This window comes from Lissotriton helveticus, chromosome 1_1, assembly GCF_964261635.1.
Source record: "Lissotriton helveticus chromosome 1_1, aLisHel1.1, whole genome shotgun sequence".
NCBI lineage: Eukaryota > Metazoa > Chordata > Amphibia > Caudata > Salamandridae > Lissotriton > Lissotriton helveticus.
This window is the reverse complement of record NC_136057.1, coordinates 984,906,881-984,931,040: the sequence shown is the minus strand read 5'-3', so window position 1 is coordinate 984,931,040 and position 24,160 is coordinate 984,906,881.

Here is a 24,160-nt window from a genome sequence, read left to right as displayed (position 1 = left end):
GACGTTGGAGTCAGATTTATTGCTATTGAGGGTTCGCGCCTCCTATCTGCATTGGGAGGAGCAGTTGTAATTTTTGAATTTGTAGAATTTTTTTATCGTTATTTCATGTACTAGGAGGTGATACTTTATGGACTTTTATTTTGCAACAGGCAGTGTGAGACTCCTGGAGGGAGACTATGTAGTGCATAATTATGTTGTCTAGCTCGTTTTTTTGGTCACATGATTGGTCTCATGGCCAATGAGAAGGCAAATGAGATTTTGTTTGAAAGCAAACTGATAGTCCAAACAAGCTGGAACTTTTGGGAACTTCGAAGAAACTTTGGTGTGAGTTAAGAACAGGTCAGTTTGTTTGTTGTTGGAGATTACATTTTTTGAACAATCTGAATGCTATAATCCGCATGAGTACAGGTGTTACAATTTGGTTTCCCTCGTTTTTTCTTAGAAGAGTTCTCGCTATACGCGGTGACACCGGCATGTGAGTTTTTTTGAATTTTGTAAGTTACTCCCACTGGTTATAAGGTTATAAGGGTTCGAATGTAAAATACACTAATAATTTTTACAGTGTGCATACCTTATAAACTCGATACTTAGAAGGATTTTTTGGACTCCACGTGATTAATAGTGGTCGTGCGGTGGCATGTAGGATATTTACACTCTAGTTTCACACTTTAACATTGAACACAAAGTTACACAAGTTGCATGTACGAATAGTTTGCTGATGTATAGTTTATATGTTGATTATTTTCATTTTTTTGAATTTTCTTTAGTATTGCACCCTGATGAAGGGCAGTCATATATGCCCGAAATGCATTGGATGTTGACGCAATATATGCCGCATGTATAACAGTGAAATCAGCTAATGAATGGAACAAATGAAAGCAAAAGGTAAAAGCATTGACATTTTGTGAAATGAAACATGAAGAAATATTGAAGGAATACTGTGTTCAGAACCCTCATTGGTTATGAGGGGTGATTGTGTGCCTACAAGGATGCAACTAATGACCCATTAGGAGCACGTTAAGGGTCTATATTTTGTCATTGTTACCTGCCCTCAGCTGTCCCTTGTGCCACGGTTGTCCTTAATGCCAAACATTAATTCCAGTAGGCCTACATTTTGCTATGTGTCCCATATACCAACAATTACTTCTTGCGTGACAGAGTCAGCATTTTGACATGGGTGCCCCATGTAACAGAAAATTGCCTCTAATATGCCTGTGCTAGCATTTTGCTGTGGGCTGCTCTTATGCTAACAGTCGCTTCCAGTGTGCCAGCGTCAGCATTTTGCTCAAGGTAGCCTTTATGCCAAGAATTCCATATTCATCTATGTGCCAGGACGTATTTTTCTCTGGGTACCCATTTTGTCAAGAATGACCTCCAACAAGCCAGCTCCAGGAACCCATATACCAAGAATTAACTTCAGTATGCCGGGCAAGCAGCAGACTCACAAGTATAACATCCTCACATACAAACTGTGACTCAGCTATGCTCACATTTACACTATCAATTCATTCTCACTCACCTGCATTCTCACTAATTCACACTGCCTCACATGCTCTCACTCACACTTGCACTCTCACAATCTCACTGTCCCTCAGTCCGACTTATTTCCTCTTACTCTGACTCTAATTCCCTCTCTTTGAGTCACTCATTCTCACTCAATTCCCCATCACTCATTCTCACTCACTCACACATACACACACTCACAAGCTGTCTCTCTCACATACTCGCTCACTGTCTCACTCATATACTCACACAGACTCACACTGTCAAACACACATTGTCTCTTTCACACTCTATCACATTCACACACTGTCTCATTTACACTCCCACATACAGTCTCACATACTCACTGATTGTCCAACCCTCACTTTCTCGCCCTTACACTCAGATTAATTTGCCGTCTCACATGCTCACTTACTGCCTCACTCACTGTCTCACTCACATCCTCACACACTGCATCACACATTCTTGCTCACACACTCACACACACTTTCGCACACTGTCACATACACACACTTTTACTCACAAACCAGCATACTGTCTCACATGCTCACACACTGTCTCATTCACATGGTGTCTCACACACGTTTGTAGATTCACAGACTTCCCCATTCCATGACTACTCACTGTCTCACCCACCTTCTCACTCTATCACTCGCACTCACTTGAACTCCCCCTCACTGTTTCACCCACACACATTCATAGTCTCTCAATCATAGGCATGAACACAAGATTTGAGCACATTCTTCAATCACCATCAGCTGCCTTTTGCAGTCCACTTCAGCTCCTCAGCTACTGACTAGATGGATCCTTGGGACAGGTACACATTGCCCACCCAAAAGCAGGCTTTGAAACAGTAACCAGAAAGCCGATGCCTGCACATTACATAGCCACAGACTGGCAGACTTCAGTTTTCAGTCTCTTGCCTTTTACCCTCACGTTCTCCCATTGTGTCCTATGCAGGGGCAGGGTCAGAAAGACTATTGACCCCACCCCATCCAGTAATGAACTGGGAACCAATGCGTTGACAGCTTGATTGACTGTTGCCTTGTAAATTTGGAGACACCCACAAACTTGCAAGTTTGTGGGTATTCAAAGGTTTTGGTTCAGCTCTTTCCCACCCTAGATATAGTGTGAGATTTACTCCTGTCAAGGTCATACTGGCATACTCATTTAAAATCATGCACCCTCCCATACTATCAAAAGAATGTATCTACAAAATTAAAAACCTAACTTCTTGAAGGCAACCCAGAAATAGTTATTAATGGCCACTACTAATGCAAACTAAATGATGCACTAAAAACTGACCCCTTAGTTTTCACTAGTTTTCAAAATTCTCTGAAGGGTTCACTGTCTCACCTTAGTGAAAGATGGAAATGCACACCTCCATTTACAACAATAAGTTAATCTTAATTCACCCTTTAGAAAACAACATGAAACTGAGATGACATTGACCATCAAAAAAACAAGTTTTTGAAAACCAGACTAGCTCCATATCCTTCAGAGACAACCCAAATTATCTGAACCAAGTGGAAAAACATTGTGAACTAACCTGCTCCTAATGGCTCATCACATCACAGACACGGCACCATCTGTCCTCTTTCTCCTCCTCTCACTGATCACACTGACTCCTCACTTTATAAAACTGCAGAGACATTGGAACCCAACATTGACATTCTGCAATCTGTTCCAGCTAAGCAATCAAATATCTGCCTGAGCATAAGACTGGTAGACACGGCATCCTCTTCTTAAGTCTATGACCTCTTCATGATAATGGGCTTGATAATATGCCCTTGAGAATTCCAATAGAAGTCCATGTTCACACCAGAACATGGGCTTCTATGGGAATTCACAACAGCATATTATCAAGCCCATTATTGCCACTTTAGCGGCAGTTTCCTGCCGCTAAAGCGGCGATAATTTTAATGCCCTTCTTGATAATATTCCACAGGGTTCTTTCTTCACTGCAGCTATAGATTAATTAGGTGTTGGTCTCTCAGGGTGATCTTTCTTTTTATATTATTTATTTATACTGTTAATTCAAACATTCTCTCACAATATAATATTTTTTGAGATGTTAATTGCTGGACGGTTGGGTGGGACTTGCAGGATTATAAGCGTGTCTAATTCAGGTTTCCTTTTTACTTTCCCTAGGTTCAGAGCAAGGTCCTCCAGCAAAAAAAAAAAATGTACATAAGAAAAAAAGAATGGGCTTTTATTGGTTTTATTTTCTTTTGCTCTACTTGGTGAAAGCCCTGACTACTTTCTTTCCTTTCATCCTATAGATATCTTCCTTTCTGTCTCCTATCTCTCTTCTTGAGAAGCGGTTAGTTACTTTCTGCATTCTTTACACTTACTGGCAAAACCAAAGCAACAAAAAGTAAACAACCTAAAGTTTCAGAATAGGGGAGGAAAAGCTGCTGTAAGAAATCTGGTTACTGTTAGAGCAGCAAAAACAATCCTTGTAGGGTGAAACACAAGCAAACCCCAAATTAACCTGTGCTCAACCCTCTGGTAGCCTGGCACAAAAGCAGTCAGGCTTAACTTAGATGCCATGTGTAAAGTATTTATGCAGCACTTAAACAGTAATAAAGTAAAAACACAAACAAGAAAACTCGACACCAATTAAGATAAATAGAGTACAATTTATTAATGTATTTGATACCAAAACAACACAAATCCAATTAGTAGAACCAGAGATATGCAGTTTTGCAGATATAGGTAAAAATACTGCTTAGATGCACAAATTGTCAACTGTGGCTATCTGGTCGTGCCAGACCAGACAAAGTCACAATTTCAAGCCAACCACAATGGAACATGGGCTGAATACAGGGACCAAGTTAGACCCACTGAGAAATTTACTTAAAATCATGGTTGCAAAGTGTTGTGCCATGCAGCAGTGGTCCTGAGAAATGACTTGAGGTCCGTTTTAAAGATGTGTTGCACAGCAGCGGTTCTGATGAACCTCAAGGGCTGTGATGCAGGCTTGTGTTGAGTGTGCGCCATGTTGTGAAGGTTCCAATGAGAAGCTGTGAGGTCCGTGTTGATGATGCATCATGCAAAAGTGGTTCTGATGAGCTGCAAGCACTGCAATTCAGGCTTGTGTAGAGGCTGCATGGTGCTGTGTTGGTTATGCTGAGAAGCTGCGAGGTCCAAGTCGAGGACGCATCGCACAGCACAGGTTCCGATGAGCTAAGCAGGCTTGAGTTGAGCCGCTTCTTGCAAAGTCAGTTTCGATGATGTGATGCAAGTAGCTGCATCTGGTTTTCATCACCCTGCATTGGTACTGAGTAGACCACAGCTGGGTTGGCAGAGCACCATTAGCCCGACTTCCAAGGGTCCAGGGCTGGAGGGGCACCTCTTGTGGGTTAGTACTGACAGCAGGCAGAGTCCAGGTGCAGGGGTCATGATGGTTGGAGTCTTTTCTGTGCCTGAGGCTCTGACGAGGAGGCAAGGGGGAACATCCTTTACAACGCAGATTTTACTCTTCAATGCTTTCACAACGCGTCCGTTACAACGCAAGTCGTAACCACGACTTGTGCTGGAGGGCGCTAGAGGATTAAGAATAGTATATTTACTATTCCAACACCTTCCCTAGTGTCCACTGGGACTGGTGTTAGAATAGTAAATTATACTATTCTCAATCCGCGCCCCCAACGCAAGTCGTGGTAACGACTTGCGTTGTAAGGGACGCGTTGTGAAAGCACGCGTTGTAATAGAACGCGTCGTAATGTCGTACATCCGGAGGCAAGCGAACTAACACTTGCAGTCATTTTGATGGTCCTGGATTCAAGATGCAGGTCCAGTCTTTTTTTATCACTCAGGCAGCAGGGCAGTCTTTCTTGCATTGGAGCATCACATTAGTCCTTCTTCTGAGTCTTCCACAGGTCCAGGTGTTTGCTGAACTCTGACTGTCTAATATTTATGCCAGGTGCCCACTTTCAAGTGGGAAAAGCTTCTAGAGTTCTTCCCCTAAATGTGAGAGGAATTTCCAGACTCCTTCGCCTGGCCCCATCTTGTCAGAGGGCACAGTAGACTAGTGTGAAACCCATTGTGTGTTGAGGTATGGCCTTTGTGATGTGCAAGTGTGGCTTGTGGCAGCTCTGCTCCCCTATCAAGTCTGAGATGGCCTATCCTGCTAACACAAATTCAACCTTTGTGTCATGGTCTGGGAGTAATACGCAAAGACAAGCTGCCAGCAACACCTAGTCATATGACCGAGGATACAGGCTGTAGGAACCAAATAGCTGGGACAAATAAATGCCAACTTTCTAAAAGTGAAACAACAAATCTAGGACGTGAGTCTTAAAGAGGTAGTGCACGCTCTGTCTAAGACTCACGTCCTAGATTTGTTATTTCATTGTTGAGCAGGTGGCAGGGTGGAATTACCTCAGAGGGCGCACACCAACTTTGAGAAACTTTGAATCTACTGTATATTGGGTTTATTATTTGCATATTGAGTGCATCGCCGCTATTTCATGATTACATTATAAGAACGGAGGTTACATTATGCAATATCTTTTAATGCAGTCTCCAAGCAGTCGCATACATCATAATACAATGGTTCCAGAAAAGAACATTGAAATAAGGTAAATGGCAGGAGCTGACAACAATCTGCCTCTTTTAAATGCGGCTCCGAGCAGATAAGTAACCTCTCTCTCTCTTTACCTCTATATTGGTTATTGGTGGTTTATTGGTGGCCTAAACCCCACCCCCCTCCCCTCACCTTTCCGATCTCCAGTTTACAGAGATCTCCCCCCCCCCTGTAGTTGGGAATTTTATCATCATTCAATTGCCTTGGGTATTTTTATGGTATATATTTAACATCCTTCCTTTACAGCACACGTAAATATTTCTTCTTTACTAGTGTAATTCACGATTTATTGAAATTGGCGCTTGTACCCCTGCACCTCGCGCCTCATCACGCGCTAGCGGTGCTTTGATTCAATTTCCCTCGCTACTACTGCACGATGCTGATGCCTTGGTCAACACGTGACTCTTCACCTCACTCCACACGCGCTGCAGGTGGTTGTCTCGCCCAAGCTCATTTCTTTGTCTCGTCCGAGGATTGCCGGGTCATGTAGCCGATACTTCTTCTACCGCGACGCATTTCAGGCAATACATCATGTCGCGGTGGGGATTAGAGGAATTCACCTTGGCAGCAGACACGCTTCGTGCCTAGCTCACTAAGGGTCTTTCCTCGTTAAGCTTGCGATTGTCAGTTCGCGATCGGCTGCTTTGTACACTGAACCTCGGCAAAGGATTAATTTTTCAACGAAGCCTGACAAATCTACATAATTTCCTTAATAACTTAATTTAAAAAAAAAAAGAGGGGTATGATCATCACTATTATTCAGGGAATCTCTATATATATTAATAAAAAAGAAAAAAGAAAGAAATGTCTGACTCTGATTCAGAGCAGGCTAGCGCCTCTTTTCCCAACTATGATAAAGAAAGCTTTAGATTAATGCTCCAAAGGGAAATGAGGTCATGCATGTTAGAGACCCTTTGACAGGTCATTCCTCATAAAAGACCACTTACTTCTCAAGAAGACGAAACTAATGAGGTGCCTGCTTATGAAGATCCTGATTTAAGGGGTAAACAAATTTAAAAAAGTAAAAATATTGAACTCTCTACCCCTATGAGCACTGGAGGTCCTAGCACCTCTTCAGATATGGGAGGTCTTAACACCTCAAATCTAATTGGAGGTCCTCGCACCTCAATCTCCAAGGGTGTCCCTAGTAGCACAACATCGGTGGGTACCCATCGTGGCACAAATAACTCCGGTGTCCATAGTGGCACAATATCTCATAGTGCTCAACATAACATGGGAGATGACCCATCTAGAATCAACAATGAATTTTCTGATATACCTGACGAGTACATCTTGGATCTAGACGAAGAAGACGATGATCTCTTCAATACAGAGGATGAGGCCCCTGCATCCTCCAAAGACAACATTCTGGACACGTTAGATGAAGAAATGTTTTCTCCCTTAAACCTAAAGCACCCTAGATCTTCACAATGGTTTCCACAGGACCACATTTCAAAATGTATTAAAAAATGGCTTTGCAATCTCCTAGAAAGGGACACTAGGAATATTCTTAGAGCAGAATGCTCAAGACCTTCCATTGAAGACAAGACCTGTCAGACTCCCAATCTAGACCCTGAACTTTTAAAAATGTATTTTTCAGCTCGGTAGTGACCCTAGAAAATGGATAAAAAAATCACTTAAGGGTTGCCAGGACCGTCTTCCAGATGTCCTTGGCCCCCTTGCAAGAATTTTCGACACGCTGAAGAGGGCCATATCCATGGCACACCTCTTAATACTGATCTTATCAGATGTTGGAGCCAAAGAGCCCTAATACTCTTGGGCAACGCTAACGCGAACATTCACTCTGAAAGGCATAGAATAGTTCTCTACAAAATTGATCGTAAGCTCTCCGATATGGCCGACAAAGAGCCATCTTCAAATCCAAAAGGGCTTCTTTTCGGAGAGGAGCTCATCAAGTCCCTTGGGAAATTTGTCTCAACATTTACAGCCCTAGACAAGGCTCAACAAAATATGAAAAGGGTCTTTAACAATAACCTTTTTTGGAAGGGCAGGAAGAAGGGGCCTTTCTTCCGGCCGGTTTAACCAGAGGCCCAATCAAAGATCCTGTGGCTTTGGGCGGGCATACCAGCAATTCAACACTCCTACCTTCTACCCCCAGCGTGGGAGGGGAACTCGTTCAAGAAGATATAGATCCTGTGGTTCATTCAACTCCAATCCACCAAGTAAGTTCTCCTCTCCTCCCCCCTCCCGCTTCTATCCCCTTAAAGGTGGGAGGCAGTCTCAAGCTTTTTTCCAGAATTGGAAGTTAATAAATCATGATCCATGGGTCCTGAACACCGTCAAGGGATTTATGATAGATTTTGTTCAGGTTCCCTTTCAAACCTCCTTCCCAAGAGACACACCTCTCTCCTAGGAGAAACAAAAAATAGCAGAGGAGGAGATATCCTCTATGCTTCAGAAAGGTGCAATAATAGAGGTTCCCTTAGATTCTTTAACTTTCATAAGTACATTATTCCTCGTAGAGAAAAAAGGGAAAGGTTGGAGACCTGTAATAAATTTGAAAAATCTCAACAAATTTCTAGTCTACAGGCATTTCAAGTGTAGGGTATCCACCTCCTGAGAGACCTCCTCTTGAAAGAAGACTGGTTGGTCAAACTAGATTTAAAGGACGCATATTTCACCATTCCCATGGCCATAATCCACCAACCTTTCCTCCAATTTATGTGAAAAAATGATCTTTATCAGTTCCAGGCCCTTCCTTTCGGACTTTCTTCTGACCCATGGTTTTTTACCAAGGTCACCTCTTTTCTGAGAGAAAGAGGTATTCGCCTTATCATTTATCTCAACGACATTCTGATAATGTCTCAAGACCTTCAACAAATTCTCCAAGATCTGGAAACTGTTAAAAAATCTTCTAGAAAGTCTAGGATTGATTATAAACAAAGAAAAATCGATCCTGACTTCCTCAAAATCACTGGAGTTCCTCGGGTTCACCCTGGATACCTCCAAGATCTTCCTTTGAGGGAACTAGCCAGACTTTTAGGTCTTCTCTCTTCTTCTATTCAAGCGATTTTTCCAGGCCCTCTGAATTATCGGGCCTTACAAAGGATAAAAGGGAGAGCCCTAAGGTCCGGTCTCTGGTACGAAGATCGAATTACCCTGGATCAGGATTCCAAATCAGAACTAATAGGGTGGCTGGACAACCTTGAAGCTTGGAATGGCAAAGCAATCTTTGGTTCAGAGACAGATTTTGTTTTGGAATCAGTTGCTTCCCTTCAAGGTTGGGGTGCATGTCTTTTGGACCAGAACACAGGAGGGATCTGGTCTCAAGAAGAATCATCTCACCACATACATTTTCTGGAACTTACAGTTGGCCTTTATGCTCTTATGAGCTTCAAACATTCCCTCCAGGGGAGGTTGGTCATTTTATAGATGAACAATATGTCCACGGTGGCTTACATCAATCGTTTGGGAGGTACCAAATCTGCTGATCTCTCCAATCTAGCCAGGAGACTCTGGATGTTCTGTCTAGAGCACAAAATTGCCCTCAAAGCGGAATACTTTCCAGGGAAGTCGAACGTCTCTGCCGATTGGAATTCCAGATTCCTATTACATCACAGTGACTGGAAGCTCAACGTCTTTGTCTTCAGTTCCCTGAACAAGATTTGGGGCCCTTTCGAGATAGACCTTTTTGCGCACCTTCTCACGTCTCAACTAGAGAATTATTTCAGCTGGATTCCGTACCCCGGTGCTCTAGCAGTGAATGCCTTCCTACAACCTTGGTCAGGGATCAACGCATATGCTTTTCCTCCCTTTGCCATGATACAAATAGTCTTACAGAAAGTGAGACAAGACCAGTGCTCACTTGTCCTGATAACTCCGTTCTGGCCATCCCAGGCATGGTTCCCCACCACTCTGGAACTTGCATACAATCTTTCCTTCCTAATCCCCTCTCTAGAGATCTCCTTACAGACGTAAACGGAGATTCCCATCTCCTAACCCAAACAGGGAGTTTGAACCTTCTTGCTTGGAGAGTGTCAGGAGATCCAATGAAAGCTCAGGACTTTCGTCATCAGCTGCAACTCTCTTCAGAGAGTCTTGGGCACCAGGCACTCACTACAGATACAATAACATTTGGAAATGCTGGGTTGGTTGGTGCCTGGAAAGGAACTTGGATTCCCTACAGGTACCTATTGTTGATGTAGTGAACTTGCTCGTCGAACTATTTGATAAAGGTTTAATCTATAGATCTATCAATTGCTATAGATCTGCCATCTCTGCTGGTCATATACTTGTCAATGGGAAAACAGTAGGCAAAAATGTCATTGTTTGCAGAGTGATGAAGAGCATTCGACTAAGGAGAACCCCAAGACCCAAATATGATACCCTCTAGGATGTAAACTTGATTCTACTCCTGGCCTGATAATTCCCTTCTGAATAGAAAGCTTCTCTCCATCAAACTTGCAACTATTCTTTGTCTTATCTCCTGTTGTAGAGTCTCTGATGTTAAAGCCCTGGAGATCTCTAACAGATCTTATAACATATTTGGAGTCAAATTTGAGATTTACAGAAGAACCAAAACCATGTCTGATTCGATCTTCTATCCAGGTTTCGATCCTTTCCCGAAACTTTGTGTGGTTGAACGCATGAGAGTATACAATCAGAGAATGTCTAGTCTACGTCCTCTTGATGAGAAACAACTTCTCATTTCCTTTGTTAAGCCTCATAAAGCTATAACCTCTATTTCCATTGCTAGATAGGTTAAGACCGCCATGAACTTAGCAGGTATTGATTTAACAAAATTTCAAGCTCATTCTGTTAGAGGTGCTATGGCCAGTAAATTTCTATGGTCTGGAGGTAAGTTGGATGACATTCTTAAAGCGGCCGACTGGTCGAACGCTAGTACCTATGCTCGGCATTATTGTAAACCTATCGAACATATGTCTAATGTTGTGTTACAAAGCTACCAACATGAATATTGTAGCCTCCATTCTTGTAATGAAATTGCGATTCTCCTATTACCATGACTAGAGAATCTGGATTTCATTAGAGACACGGAGGCTGAAATTATCCCACCCATCCCATTCCCTAGTGTTTGGTGATTTCTTCAACAAAGAATATTTGTTTACATTTATACCTATGTAATGATTTGAAATAACTCTTATTTCCTTTTTATCTTGTCTTTGATATGGTTTGTTTTGTTCTGGAGACATTCATTGCTTTCTTTCTTTTCAGATAACCCTTCTTCATAACCGGCGGTCCTTTTGGTTGAATCCTTGTTGGGTTACTTCCTTCTTCACGTCCCCATTTGGATCCTTTAGAAGCCTTCAAGTCTTCAATCTGATACCTTTGAACTTTCTTATTTTTCTTCGCTTGATTTAAAAGAGGCAGATTGTTGTCAGCTCATGCCATATACCTTATTTCAATGTTCTTTTCTGGAACCTTTGTATTATGACGTATGCGACTGCTTGGAGACTGCATTTAAAAGATATTGCATAATGTCAGCCTCCGTGTCTTTAATACATACCAGATTCTCTAGTTATGGTAATAGGAGAATCGCAATTTAAACTTTCTAAAAGTGGCATTTTCAGAATTGTGCCTTAAAATCCAACTTTAACGTTAAAGAGAGTTTTAACTTACAATTCTTTGGAGACCAAAATTGACATTCCTACGTGCTCTCAATTGAAAGTCATCACTTATTAAATATAATAATGTAACCAAATGTTATAGTATGGGAGAGGTAGGCATTGCAGTAGTGAATGTAAGTGTTTGTCACTACCAGGACATATAAAAGTCAAATGTACATGGCCAGATTGTAAATATATTGCACCATGACCTCTGGGATGTTTAGTGCCTACCCTATGAGTGACTTATACGTATCAAAAAGAAAAGTTGAGGCCTGTCAATGGGTTTATTTTGGCAGGTTGAAATGGCAGGTTCAACTGCACACAAAGGCTGCAATGGCAAGCCTGAGACATGTTTAAAGGGACACTTAAGTGGGTGGCACAATCAGTGTTGCAGGCCCACTTGTACCATTTTAATGGCAGGACCTGGTAACATGTAGCCCCCCACTAGGAACTAACAAGTAAACTAAAGGTGACAATTGAGTGGAAGCCAGTGTTACCATATTTTACGAAGCGAGCATAAGCACTTTAGCACTGGTTAGCAGTGGTAAAGCGTGCAGAGTCCTAAAAGGCAACAAAAACGGGTTCAGAAAACAGGAGTATGAAAGCAAACAGTTTGGGGATGAGCCTGCTGAGAGAACCAAGCCCAACAGATGGTCTACTTTTCAGCACATGTTGCTCACTTACGGGTTTGGAAATAAATAGATCTCAAGAAAATTTTGTCAATTACACACACAAAATGACAACTTCCAAATGCTTGGGTATTCACTCTAGGCTTAAACCCCCCTAATTATTTCCCCATTGTAGTCATCCACCCCCTTCTGACCCATATGGCCAGCTTGTAAACCAGGCACCCACCTGTGACAGCCATGACCCTTCAGGTGCGTGTCAGGAGCAGGTAGGGTCCCCTGCCTGTAGGTGGACTGGGAGCTGCTGCACCGGTTCGCTTTCACTTTCCCAAAGGCCTCTTTCCCTCCAGTTGATGGATTCTGCTTGCATTCTTCCCCAAGCATCTGGGATGATTCTTGCTCCTGCTAGCACATTGTCCTTGCTTTCTCTTTTCTCTTTGGTCCAACTTCTGTCTTGCTCGGCCAGTTCTTCTTCTTTTTCTGTTTAATTGCTTTTATTGGTATTTATAGAATAGATGCTCAAATACAACAATGCTAAACAAACTGTGCCACATATGAAAATTCAATGAACTAGTCACATTTGTACTTAACGCATTTGACAGTGCCAAAATATGCAGTGTCCAGTAAAAGAATAGTGCCCTGCCCTCGCTCATAGTCAAGATCCGAGAGAGTCAGCCAGGGCCGGACTGGGATCGCAAACCAGCCCTGGCAATTACGTCTGACCAGAGGAGGTGGGAGGTGGGGGGCATGTGAGAACATTGCTGCTGTGCTTTTGTTATAAGGGGCTGATTTTGCAACATTGCTGCAAAACTGGCCCCTTGTAATAAAAACGGCCCCATAGGTCCATAACCGGCCCATACCCTACCAGCCCACTGAGGAAACACCCGGTGCAATCTACGGCCAGTCTGACCCTACAGTCAGCAGATATGTGGTTAATAGGCCCCAAATGTCTCGGGGTCTGGATAATACTGGAAGTTTCTCAGGATTAAGTTCTAGCTGCTCTCTGCAGTATATATATACAACAACAAAAGAGTGACTATTACTGTGAGTTTATAAGTGATAGAATCTCCCTGCCTAATAAAAGACACAGTATGAAGAGAAGAAGGAAAAAAATGTGTTCATAAGGTCATAGGACTGGAAAAGAATAAAGAAATTATTTATTTCTTAAAAGAACCCTCACTCACCCTAGTGGTGACATGCTTCATCATAGGGTTCCCACAGGAGGGACAGAATGCCCCCCCTGTGTGCTACGACGCCTGTGATTACAGAGGAGCGTGTTTCTTTGTAAGTGTTATTACTAAAGTGAGTGCTCAGTGATGTGAGTGAATGATAAAAGATCACAGCTGGACCCAGAAAAACTTTATTAGTGGACCAGCTGTTCACATTAAAAACAGTGAGGCCACATGGTGGTTTGAATTAGAACCCCAGTGTCCAAATTTGAATGGTCAACATGTTTCTGCTGTGAACTGCGTGTTATGCTCAGCTTTCTTCAGGACCAATAAATAAAAGGTCCCCCGGGAGGTCCACGCACGCTAAGGCGCGTCCACTCCGTGGGGACACAAATGTGAAAAAAGGATACAAATCTTTCCTTATTAAACTCACGGTTATACCCGCGGCCAATACTCCTGGGATTCGCCTAGAGACAAAATCTGTCAATCAACATGAAAACACACATACGTTTTATGTATATAACATACAGTCTCATTGACCGGAGATGCCAGAGCCTTATGAAATACAGGAGTATCAATCACTTCTGGGACTCCTTCCTGCATTGTGCCCAATCTAGAATTAACTGGACTTCAAAAACTATCTACAGTTTGAAATTAACTGGACTTCATAAACTGTCTACAGATAAAACTGTAGCGTTGTAAATCATATAGAATTGTTTTTATACAACCTGAATGCACGGTAGCAGTTCGCCCCTGTGTTTATCCAGGAGTCGTATATTTGACTTAAAACCAATGCATTACCCCTATTAAAAGAAGACCAAGTACCCTAATCAAAGGGTCGGGTGATCTAAAGTTGTAAACAAAACACAGATGCCACCTTAAGTCTAACATACAGCCACTTACGGAGCTCGATATTCAAGCGTGCCACATGGACTTTCAGTGCGGCAATCTCTTCACGTTGTGCTCCTTCTGAAAAGCGAGCAAAACAGATCACCGACATCAGTAAAAGGGCCGCTTGTTCTCCCGTAACCTCCACATGTAGAGAAAGCACTGAAGTCTTGTTGAAATGAGAGTACTTACTGAAGACACAACGACTCGCCGCCAGTAACCTAAATTCAAGGCCACTGTAGTCCGGATCTTACTCGTAATGCAAGAACCACAGCGTTATGTCGGGAAACCCATTCACGTGACCAGGGTCTTGGTGTCACGTGATGGTGTCACGTGATCGGGACCGACGAATGCCGAGCGAGCGTAGTAACCTTGGCTCAGAATCGAATTACAATATAAATAACAATGTTAAGAAGCCATCAATTTGCCATCAAAATACTAGCACCAGGTTGAATATCAATCATGCTTTAGGTAGCAACATACATATTTTTTGATATTACGGAAAAGTTCTCTTCCGGGGAGCGATCTGGGAACACTAGACCGCTAACTTGACCTATCTAGAGACCAGGGCTTGAAAACTTTATTAGTCCGTTGTCCAACAATGGAGGAACAACAATTGTTGTTCTTCCTGTGTGTACTGGAAAAGACGACTCGGGAAGCTTGTTCTCAATTGTACAACGTACTATTGGAACTACAAAAGTTGATAGGTGGCAGTGTTAATTAGTGGAAATTTTTTGTTGAAATTAAAAATTAATACTTAACAATTACCAGTGACCGATATATATTTTTATTTAGCAGTCATTCAGGCACTTATCTCGGGTATATGCTAGACTGACAAACCTAGTCACAAAAAACAAAAACAAAAACCAAAAGACAACACCATACATTGGTGTATGGCCATAATATTTGTTGGCCGAGATTGTACAAAGATATGGAATATCGTCTTATTCATAGAATGTAATGATCATCATTTACACCGGAATTGAACTTAAGGTTTTTGGGGTTTTAACAGAAGTTTTAAAATCCACAAGGAACCAGTTCTAGATGATCACCGTCTCAGAACACTGCTCCATGGTATATCATCATTTAGACCCATAACATGGGTCGACAGGCGATGCACCCACCTCTGTTCCTATTCAAAGAGGCTATTTTCAGTACCGTGGTGCAAGTGCTCGATCACTGTCCAGTGAATCTCATTAGGAGAATGTCTATGTTCTAAGAAGTGTGTGGTCATTTTGGTGTTATTCTTGCCACATCTTATGCTACTCCTGTGTTCACAGATGCGAAGTTTGACCATCCGTTTCGTCATCCCTACATATCTTAACCCACAGGGACAGGTAATCAGGTATATGACATTGCTTGTGTTGCAATTCGTGTGGTTTCTTTGTTCCCAAGTTTTTCCTGGTTCCAAATCCAATGTTTTGGAGTTTGAGGTAAACGGGCACGCACTACAACTACCACAAGGGTAGTGGCCCACCACGGGTGGCAAACCCAAGGCATTCAAAACACTCCTGGGGGTTTCTTGTAATTTTTGTGGGCGTGTGTGGACCAGAGCGTCCTTAAGACTCCGGGCTCTCTTGTAGGAGAACAAAGGTTTCTCCCAATTACAATTATTGGATGTCAGAATCCTCCAATGTTTCTTAATGCTCCGACTCACTGTGTTCGATGCTGCGTTGTAAGTAGTAACACAGGTTAGCGGGACCTCATTAGTGTTGTTTTTTGGGAACTCTTCTAAAAGGGAATCGCGGTTTTGATTGCGGGCCCTTTTATAGCTTTTTGTGAGTAGGTGTCTAGGATAACCCCTTTTGCACACTTTGTCTGTCAGATTTCGGGATTGTTCCTTATAATCTGTGACATCACTACAGTTCCTCCTGATCCGGAGGTACTGACCAAACGGTAGGTTTTCTCTGAGTGGCTGAGGATGAAAAATCGTGTAGTGTAATAGGTTGTTCTTCGTGGTTGGTTTATAGTAGGTCTTGGTTTTCAGTAGGTTGCCAACACGTGTAATAGTCACGTCCAAAAACACTACTTTCAAATAATTGAATTCGTGGGTGAACTTAAGATGTGGATCCTGGTCATTCACCCAAACGAAAAAGGCACGTAATGACTCCTCATTGCCCTTCCAGATTAGCAGCACGTCGTCTATGTAACTTTGCCACAAGATGATATTGGCAAAGTATGGGTTAGTAGCTGGTAAAATGTTGATGGATTCAAAATTGTACACATATAACTCTGCCACACTAGGGGCAAATGTGCTGCCCATAGGAGTACCGGTTGCCTGTAAAAAGAGTTGGATCTCATATTGAAAAAAAATCCGTTTTAGGGCCAAGGTGGCACAATCTACCACAAAGGATTTAGATGTATCATATTCCCAGTGGCTGGCCTCCAGTGTTTGAGAGATCACATCGATTGTTGCATCTTGAGGGATGCATGTATAGAAGCTCTCGATGTCTAGTGTTACCAGTAGACATGGTTCACCCGGTAACTCAAAGGTCTCCAGCATAGCAAGCAAGCTTTTGGTATCTCTTATGTAATTGCTTGTTGCCTCTACTAGGGGTCTTAGAAAGAAGTCGCAATACTTCGACAGAGGTTCAAGTAATGAGCCTAAACCCGAAACGATAGGTCTCCCTGGTGGAGGTAGGATGCCCTTATGCGTTTTGGGGAGGGTATAAAAATAGGCAAGTTTACCCTCTGAAATTGTCAAGAAGTCTGCTTCTTGTTTGGTAATGTTCCCTTCATGTTCAGCTGTCATGACGAGATCAATTATTTCTGATTTTAGACTGTCCGAAGGGTCTTCCCTTAGCACCACATAGTTATTAGTGTTACTTAGTAGGCGCCTGCATTCCAGTTCATAGGCACCCTTGTCTTGGATGGCTATGCCACCCCCTTTGTCCGCACTTTTTATAACGATATCAGAGTTGTTCTGTAACGTCTGTATCGCTCGAAATTCGCCTGCTGTAAGATTTTTATAGGGGGTATGAGTATCAATAGACTCAACCTCCTTAACAACGGCCTGCTCAAAAGCCAGTATTTCAGGTGGAATACTGTGCGGGGGAGGGGTGAAAGTAGACTTCAGTCTAAAACTCGTGTCGCCCTGAGGTATCTGCGTGGGTTCTGTCGATTGTTTCTCAAAGAAACTTTTTAGTTTTAACTTTCGGAAAAATTCCGTAAGCTCACAGCGTAATTTAAATTTATCAAGACTAGGGGTGGGTCTCTGCAGTATGACACATCTAAAAGCCATTGGCTTCAAGTGGACACTCTGCGTTTCCCCCAGTTCACCGTCACACACCTCTTGGCCAACAGCAAGGCAAATGCCAAAAGTCTGTGGGTTGTGGGCTTTAGGTCCTTTGCCAGACTGTGGAGGCTGACCTGAGGATGGCACGCCACAGACTCCAGAGCCATATCAGTGAGTGCATCCGTAACCTGCACCCAGTACCAGTACACTGGGAGGCACGACCATGACAAATGTAAGAAATCAGCCTCAGGTCCCCCACACCTCACATAGTGTACATCGACAAACAGACCATACTTATATAGCTGAGCAGGGCGTGATACATTTGATGTAGGTACTTGACGTGTATTATTAGTAAGTTACAATCAGGCATGAGCATGCACATCTGCAAACAGTAAAAATCCCACTCAGCCAATTCTAATGGCCTGTCCTGTACCTCATTCTATTTTGTCAATGTTGGACTTGAGGTTGTGGGCCTGTCTTCCTGTGCAGCAGGATACAGTTTGGTGATGAGGCCTCTATGTGAGGGGCTCTACAGAAGAACTGTAAGAGTCTGCAGGGGGTTCAGTAGTATGGGTGGTGAAGAGTGTACGCAGTGCCACTCGGAGGCAGAAGTAGATGAACATGAGTAAAGGGGTGAGGCATTGTGTATTGGCTATGTCTTCTCAGGACACTGATTTTCCCTGGCATACATGTCACCCATTGTCATCAAGCCCCGCCTGCCAAGTGTGCGTGGCTCTTGGGTAACGGATAGGAACGGGTGGAACAGCAAAGGGAGCACCAGCACGTACAGGGGGAGTTTGTTGGCTCATTCCCCAAGCAGGCACCACACGCCCTCATGGCGCAGTGGATAGTGTTGAATTTGGTCCTACTAGCACGGGTGCATGTATGGGCTAATACAGCTGCGAGGGGGGTAGGGTGGGCATCATCATGTTCAATTGCTACATGTGAGATGTAGTCATGGTGATGGTATCAGTAGTATGCAAAATACACCTGTGCACAGAGATAATAGAGCTCAATGACTGGGGTGCTGAACCCACCCTGTGTGTATGGGAGTGTAAGCATGTTCCATCGGAGTCAGGGCTGTTTGTCCACCCATGCAAGGGTCATCAGATGTGTCCTAAGTGTATTAAAGAATTTGCACATCAGCACTATGGGCATGTTGGTGAACAGGTAAAGAAATGTAAGCGAAATCAAATTTTTTATTACAGCAATCCTATCTGCCATTGAGAGAGGTAACTTGGACCAATGGGCAACATGGTCCTCTAACCACAACACTGTTTTCCCATAGTTATATTGGATCACCAGGTCCGGGTCTAAAAGGATCCATATTCCCAAATACTTCACCGGGTCCATGTTCCTCCGCTAGGGGAGGTAGAGCGTATGGGGCTGCATGTTAGGGGTTTAAGGGAATACAATGGATTTGAACCAGTTGATCCCGATAACTGAGTAGCAGCCAAATCAGATATATTTTCGTATTATGGGCACTGAGTCACTGGGTTGCACACATATATGACGATGTCATCAGCATAAAGGGGTATGCATGAATCTCAGCGCACATTCCACATAGCATTGGCAGAGGATACACGCAAGAGGCACAAGTGCAAGCGCAAATAGAAATGGGGTTAGGGGACATCCCTGATAAGTGCCCCTGTGAATGGGTAGTACATCCGATATCACCCCATCAATGCGCACTCGAGCCACTGTGTCACAAGTCTCCTACCCTGAAGACATAGCCTACATGGTGCACATTCCTGTTAAAAATTTGTCACAAATGCCTTCTTACCATCCTAAAATAAATCCTATGAAAACAGTTCTTCTTGATTTGTCTACCCCATAGCCAAGCCCCAGCAAAGTAATAGAACTCCATATCCCCAACCACCATAACAACGCCTAACTTTATATCACTTTCAAAAAGAGACTGACAATCCATTTATTTTAACACCACTTCCAAATGTAACTACTGTCACCAACCTACTGAGCAGAGGTTGACGATCCACTTGATCTACCCGCATCATACAGCCACCAATGTCTTGCCGACTAAGCCTCTAGGATACTGTAAGCTCACCTAATTATGTATCTTATCCTGCTCATGTTAAACTTTGTTTTTCATCTCATTATTGTTCTCATGATGTTATTTATAACTATTGCTTCCTGTTGCAAAAATATCACACATCTTTTGTGAAGTGTTCTGCTACCTGGGTATGGTGCGTATAATATAAAACTGCTAATAAATCGAAAAAAAGAGATAGCTAAAAGGCAGAGGTATGTCCCACTCCTGAGTGGAGTTTGGTGGTAACACCCACACAATTTTTGGAGGTGTTGGAGAAATGTTTCTCTATGAGAGAAATATTCACCCCACCCCCATGAAGGGGCAAACATGGAAATTTTTTAAGATGCAAAGAGATTTTTTCGAAGTATTTATTGCGTGCTTGATATAGCAACAAAGACATAAAAGTTTGCACATGTGAGTATTCCTAGAAAGCTGGGACTGTTGCAGTGCTCTAGGAGTAGCACACAAATATTTTTCGACTGTTCCATGAAGAAAGTCAATTTAACCCAAATGCAGAACTGGTAGTACACCTACAAATGTAAATTGCAACTTTTTTGGGATTTGCTCTGAGGGAGCTCTTACTTCTCCTGTGACTTCAGCTATCATCACAGCTTCTGTTTTTAGAAACATCAACTCAAAGAAAAAGGTTGCTACAAACTGATACATCTCTTCGAGACTGAGACATGTGAGCCATATTCTGTACGGTATCCATGCATCACCATTGTGTGGGCAACTCTGGCTCCTATTACAGCTTCCATAAATCCAACTCTGCACTTTTGATGTCATAGTATGTGTTCAATGAAGTAAACTTAGGATCTCAGACCTGCTACTGAAATAAAGATTTTCTGAAAGCGCCGGAAGCCTCATCTATCCTAAAATAGAGCATTGTGTTTACCCAATCTGTACTTTTTTTTTGTATTGGCCAGGGTCGGTCTGGCTGATAGGGCATTCAGGCATTGCCTGTGAAGCTAGTTTGACAGGTCAGTGTATGGGCTGTTTTTGTGTGGATTATGGGCCTTTTGTCTAATTTGGTGAGCCACTTTTTACTGTTGATTTTCCTGAAATTACTGCAAACATTGCCTGCAGTAAGTATAAATGAATGCAATCTCTCATACCTTGTAAAACGCATACACAGCATAGCTTTACAAGTTCAAAATTGCCCCAATTTGAAGACATGGGCCACTTTTATAGCTTTCAAATTCACTAATGGGGCCACTTTTATTTAGGGCCAGTTTTATTTTGATGCCAGGGCCTATACTGGGGTGAATTTATGACATTTTTCTGCATTCTGTCCATCCACTGTTCTTTTTGCAATTGTCACCCTGAGTGGAACTGGTATGTCCAGATGTGGGTCCCATGTTCTCCATGCCACTGGAGTCAAGCTTTCCTGGCTGATATGAGTTGAAAGCCCAAAACCGGTCCTAGGATGCTTGTTTTCAGTCCAGGAAGGACCTGGCTTGGCAGTTCGGGCTGCACTGTTCCCATTGGTTGCCAGGTCAAGACTGATTTGCATATCGCTGGGTCCAAACTGGAATGGCATGGTGAGCAAAAAAATGATGGATTGAGGCCCAGATCTCTGTAGTGGGGTGAATGTATGACATTGTTCTGCATTCTGTCCATCAATTGTTCTTTTTGGCATTTGTCACCCCGAGTGGGACTGGTATGCCCAGATGTGGGTCCTGTGCTCTCCATGTCACTGGAGTCAAGCTATCCTGGCCGATGAGGGCTGAAAGCCCAAAACCGGTCCTAGGATGCTTGTTTCCAGTTCAGGGAGGACCTGGCCTGGCAGTTCGGACTCGACTGTTCTCATTGGGCGCAGGGTGAAGACTGATTTGCATATGGCTGAGTCCAAACTGGTATGGCATGGTGAGCAAAAAAATGATGGATTTAGGCCCAGATCTCTGTACTGGGGTGAATGTATGACATTGTTCTGCATTCTGTCCATTAATTGTTCTTTTTGCATTTGTCACCCCGAGTGGGACGGGTATGCCCAGGCGTGGGTCCCGTGCTATCCTGGCTGATGAGGGCTGAAAGCCCGAAACCGGACCTAGGATGCTTGTTTCCAGTCCAGGTAGTAACGGGCCTGGCAGTTAGGGCTGGACTGTTCCCATTGTGTGCAGGGTCAAGACTGATTTGCATATGGCTGGGTCCAAACTGGAATGGCATGGCGAACAAAAAAACAATCGATTTAGGCCCAGATCTCTGTCCTTGGGTGAATGTATGACATTGTTCTGCATTATGTGCATGAATTGTTCTTTTTTTATTTTCTTTCCCAGTCTGACCCTGGTAGTAGCCACCTAAGCGCCTTGAATTAATGAGTACAATAGGCAACCTGAATGCACTATGAATGATGGTACACGTCTCTGAAGGGCTGCAAAAGGTTACAGTATCCTTGTGTGGCCTCCCCTACTCTAGGCCCCGCCAAACTGCTTATTTCTACTTAACACACGTCTCAAGTCTAGAATCACATAACAGCCGCTTACAGTCAGCATGGTAGCACACCTTACCTGAGGCTGAAAATTTGCCAAAAAGTTTTTTTTCTTTCTGGGGATTCTCCAAACATTGGCACCCCTCCAGAATTATATTTTCTACTGTGGCCACATTCGTCAAGACCATAATCCAATTGGGTAGAGGCAGCTGACAGACAGCCAGGCAGCCCCATTTGTCAACGACATCCGGTTCATATGGCTCTCCTCCTCTGCCCGGCAGCACATTCATCATCATCGTCACTATAATTTTCACTACAGCTGTCAGCATTATGGTCGAAAAAAACAAATAGCTTCTCTTCTCAGAAGTCTGTAAGTTCTTGGGGACCGCCATTGTGTTCCCGAAGAATACGATAGCGCTGCAATGCTGTTTTCAGAATTCTGGTTATTGATTTGCCTTTGTGAGTCGTTTGGCAGCTTTGCCTGTGTCAGTTTCCGCTCATATTACAATCAAAGCCATATGGTGCTTTTCATTACAAAATATCAAGGAAATGTCGGAGGTTGTAACGAACTGAAGTGTTTCGAGGACAACTCTGTACTTTGCATACGACAGAAATCCCTAACGTGTTTCCTTGCAAAACCTTGTGGTTTCAAAAGTTTTTAAATGAAAGTAAAACTCTTTAGCTTCCTGTTCTCTCTGCCAACTAGAAGGTGGGCACTGTGGGACAATACAAAACTCATAAAAAGTGAGCATTGGGGGTTGGTGAAATGTATATGTAAGATAAATTCTGCGGATTGCATAAGTTAGTAACCCTTTGCCCCTTGTTTGGGGCAAGAGTACCCGAGAAATATCATCTGCTCTAAATGAATGCATTTTAGAGCACATTTTTGAATACGTTAGACTAAAAATCTTAGGGGCAGATTTATGTTAACTGGCGCATCCCCAGGGATGCGCCAGTTAATGTGCGCCACAGTGCGCCACTGCTCCGCCACCCATGGTGCAAGGCAGTGAAGATGCGTGACGCATCTCTCGGCGTACGGGCGGCGCATTGCAGGAGTCATGTCGCAAGTGCGACATGACTCCTACAATGCATGGTGCGTCACCTCTACGCCTGCTTCAAGCAGGCGTAAGGAATTGACGTAGAAAGTGACTGAGTGAAATCTCATAGATTTCACTCAGCCACTTTTAGGAGGCGTTCCTGCGCAGGAACGCCCCCCCTGCGCAGGAACGCCTCCTTATGGCGCAGGGGTTTCCAACGTGACGCATCTCCTAGATGCGTCACATTGTAAATAGGGCGCATTGTTTGCGCCGCCGTTGCGTCACATTACATGACGCAATTGCGGCGCAAAGAGGCACAAGGGCCTCATAAATCTGCCCCTTAGGTTTTACAGCTAATACTGAAATAGGCCTAAAGAAATGTTCCAATACTTCATGGTCTCCCAAGTAAGCTTTCTCCTTCATACCCCTCAAGAAAATATTATTAAAGAGGGCACACATTCGTATTTTAACATCACAATTAAATTACAAAACCAGTTAAAATGTCTCCTCTTTTGTATGCAATAGTTGCTTGTGCCATTCGTGAATATCACACTCGGAGAGGGTTGGGTTCCCAGAACACACCCTTAACATTTCCGCCTTTGCGGATGACACATTGCTATATGTTCCTGACCCAGATGTAAATTTGTCCCCTATATTGAGGGAGGTGGTCCAGTTTGGTGGGCATTCTGGGTTACGAGTAAACTGGACTAAATCTATCATATTTCCCCTTTCCCCCCTTCACCGCGGAACTCTTTATTGAGTTCCCGTTGCGCTGGACCGATAAGGCCGTGCGGTACTTGGGGATTCAATTTCACACTGACCCTACGCTCGTGATTCAGGAAAGCTATGGTAAGGCCACACAAAGACTAGTAGACAATGTAGATAAATGGATAAAGCTACTGCTTTCACTAATGGGAAGAATAGCTATTAAGAAAATGATAATCCTACCAAGATTCCTCTTTCTCCTTCAGAATATACCTGTTCTCATACCCAAATATCTATTTAAAATGTGGCGAACACAACTGATACGGCTTGCGTGGGCCGG